The 3,101-nt window shown below is 51.5% G+C and overlaps 1 pseudogene; it reads right to left on the minus strand.

The window, feature by feature from the left end:
• Positions 1–1,592: 1,592 nt before the first annotated feature.
• LOC107538729 (hsc70-interacting protein-like) lies at positions 1,593–2,727 on the minus strand (annotated as a pseudogene).
• Positions 2,728–3,101: the final 374 nt, after the last annotated feature.

Consider the following 3,101-nt stretch of genomic DNA (forward strand, 5'->3'; position numbering starts at 1 on the left):
GGATGGGGGAGCCTAAGCAGTAGACATGCCTGCCTCTCCCCAGATCTGTGGTGGCTCCATGTTGAACCTTACTGCAGTTATTGGGAATAGTCTACCCCATCAGGGTATCAGCTCCTCGGGCAGGACCACACCGCTCTCAGGTATTTCTCCAGCAATCCAGCGCTTGCTCGGTGCTGATGTTTGTTGAAAGAATGAGTGCATAGTGACTGAAGGTAAGAAAGAATGAAGGAACAGTGCAAAGCCAAATGCATGGGCGGAGGACGTGGGTCAGCAGACCTTCAAGTCCCCTGTTACTACCCTCTGGCCACAACTCATGTTCTTTGCTCAACAACCCAGGAATTGGAGATTCAGAGCATCTAACTTGTGCCAGGCACCCAGCTGGGCACCGTCACATGTATTCTCATCAATCAAATAACAAACAGGGACAAGATGAAATGTTTTCAGTGAACAGTAGCTTGGAGGCTTCCATCGCTGCCCAGAATAATTTGGCCGTTTGTCTCGGCCTTTGAAACCTGACTGTACCAGCCCTGCGCTCTCACGGACTCCACCCTATTTGGGCCTCTGGTTGCGCTTCTGGAGAAGGCCACCAGGTGGCGGCAGAAGCTAAGAATCGGGGCTCAGCTTGCGCCTGGCAGTCCCCGATCGCCGGCAGGGGGCGCTGCTGCTCCGCCAGGTGCGCGGTGAAAGTGGGTCAGGTTTGCGCGCTGGACTAGGGAGGCGGGTCACCCCGCCTGGAGTGGGGGTCTGTCCCAACCGCAGCAGGTTTGGAAGGCTGTGTGACACCCTCATTCTTTCTCATTTGTACAATGCGGTCTGTCTTTTTCTTTTTCTTCCTTTTTTTTTTTTTAGTAAAGAAAAATGTAGGGTTAACACACCTTTTTAATTTATTTTTAAATATTTTTAAGGTTTAAAAGTGTTTAAAGTTTACAATTCCTGGTAGGAAAACATTATCTGAAAGAATACCCTCATGGTAAACCACTGTAAAATGTTATAGCTGCGCCCGGCCCGGTGTGGCTCAGCTGTTGAGAATTGACCTAGGATCCAGAAGATCATGGTTCCAGAAGATTCACTGTCAGGGCACATTCCTGGGTTGCCGCCTGATCCCCAGCAGGGGGCGTGCAGGAGGCAGCCGATCAATGACGACTCTCTCATCATTGATATTTCTCTCTCTCCCTCTTCCTTCCTCTCTCTGAAATCAATAAAGATATATTAAAAAAAAAAAAGTTACAGCCCGGCCGGGCGTGGCTCAGCGGTTAAGCGTCGACCTAGGATCCAGGCGATCAGGGTTTGATTCCCGGTCAGGGCACATGCCCGGGTTGTGGGCTGCAGCTGATCAATGACTCTCTCATCATTGATGTTTCTTTCTCTCTCTCTCCCTCTCTTTTCCTTTCTCTGAAATCAATAAAGATATATTAAAAAAAAAAAAAAAAAAAGTTACAGCTGCATTTGGGGCAGAGGGGTCGGGATTCTCTTCAAAGCACCAGCTTTCTTCCGGAGGAGGTCAGAGGCACGCTGGTTTGTATTATTGTGACACCCACTGGGTGATCCAAGTTGCTTTTCCTTCAGCAAGGGCTTTATTTGTCAGAAGGTCATTACGCTTGACCTCTTAACTTGGCTGACGATTTACTGATGAGATTCATAACCTTTCAGTTGCTCTGCTATTTTGACATGGTTGCCGGGTCCTGGGCCACATCCTGGGAGGCCACATAGCTTCTGGATCCTGCATGGCCTCAAGAACCTCTGGATCACTGAGCATGTCACTGGGCCCAGGCATTCCTGCCATTCCAGGCATTCCCCCCGGAGAGCCAGGTCTGGGTGGCCTTTGGCTTCTTCCTGCCTCTGGGCTCTCTCACTTTCTTCCCTGGCCTTCTTCACCCTTTTCGTTCTTTCTTTGACCTCTCACTCGGCACGTCTTCCGCTCAAACATCCTCCGACGTTCTGCAATTTCCTGGGCCCTTGGTTGAGCTCCCTCTCTTTTCCTTTCTCTGAAATCAATAAAGATATATTAAAAAAAAAAAAAGTTACAGCTGCATTTGGGGCAGAGGGGTCGGGATTCTCTTCAAAGCACCAGCTTTCGTCACACTGCCCTGGCTCCTTCGTCATAATCCAATCTACGCTCAAGGGCAAGACGGGCGGCCTCTTCCCAATGGCCCAGAAACCTTTCCCTCGCCCCCTGCACGGCGGAGCTGAATCAGGATCTATTTCAGTAGCTCCGTCACAGTCTCGGATGGCAGCATGTGGCTTCTGTAGTTTGGTGAGGACACTGGCTCTCTTGGCACAAAGAATGGCCAAGGGAGGACTCGCTTGACGGCGCCTGTGAACAGGTCAATGGCTTTCGGTATTCACCATCAGTTAGGGCATCGGTGGCAGCTGCTTTTTTTTATCATTTGTCCAATCCATCATCCCCTCGGTTATCTCTACATTTTCATCTCCCAGTTCTTGAGGCGCATGGCGTCTGGTTCAATCACACGGTCACTGTCAATTTCTAGATCACTTTCCGCACTCCATGGTTCCTCTGTCTTTATGGTTTCCTCCGCCTTTTTACTATCTGGGTTTTCTCCCTTGAGATTTTCTTCTGACTCAGTTTTATGAGGAGCAGGTGGCGTTTACCTCCCATGCTCTCCACCCCTCCTTCAGGAAGCACATTTCCTCGGTGTGCAGATGGCCCGGACCCTGCTTACACATTTTCACAAAGGCCCAAAGCTTGCGCAGTTTGTGGGGGTCCATCGTGAGGAAGAGGCAGAGCTGGGATTCGATCCTGTCTGCTAGTTCCCAAGTGCATCCCTAACCACTCTCCCGCCTGCCTTTCCCCAGGCCCTTCGTGCTCCCAGAGGCACTGTGTGCAGGCCTCCTGGCTCACACAGCGACCTGAGACCAGCAGCATCGACACCCCATGGAGCTGGCCAGAAATGCAGAGTCTCAGGCCACACCCAGAACAACTGAGTCCCCATGTCCGGTGGGTCTGTGTCTCCTTCCTTGCCAGTCTGTGAGCTCCTGGAGGGCAGGGGCTGAGCCCACATCAGGGCCTCCACCTTGCAGCCCCAACGGGCAGCGGGTGGTCTGTGCACGTGGAGTTTGGAGGTCTCGCTTTCCACTCGCTG

Source organism: Miniopterus natalensis, chromosome 17 (genome assembly GCF_054644295.1).
Source record: "Miniopterus natalensis isolate mMinNat1 chromosome 17, mMinNat1.hap1, whole genome shotgun sequence".
Classification (NCBI taxonomy): Eukaryota; Metazoa; Chordata; class Mammalia; order Chiroptera; family Miniopteridae; genus Miniopterus; species Miniopterus natalensis.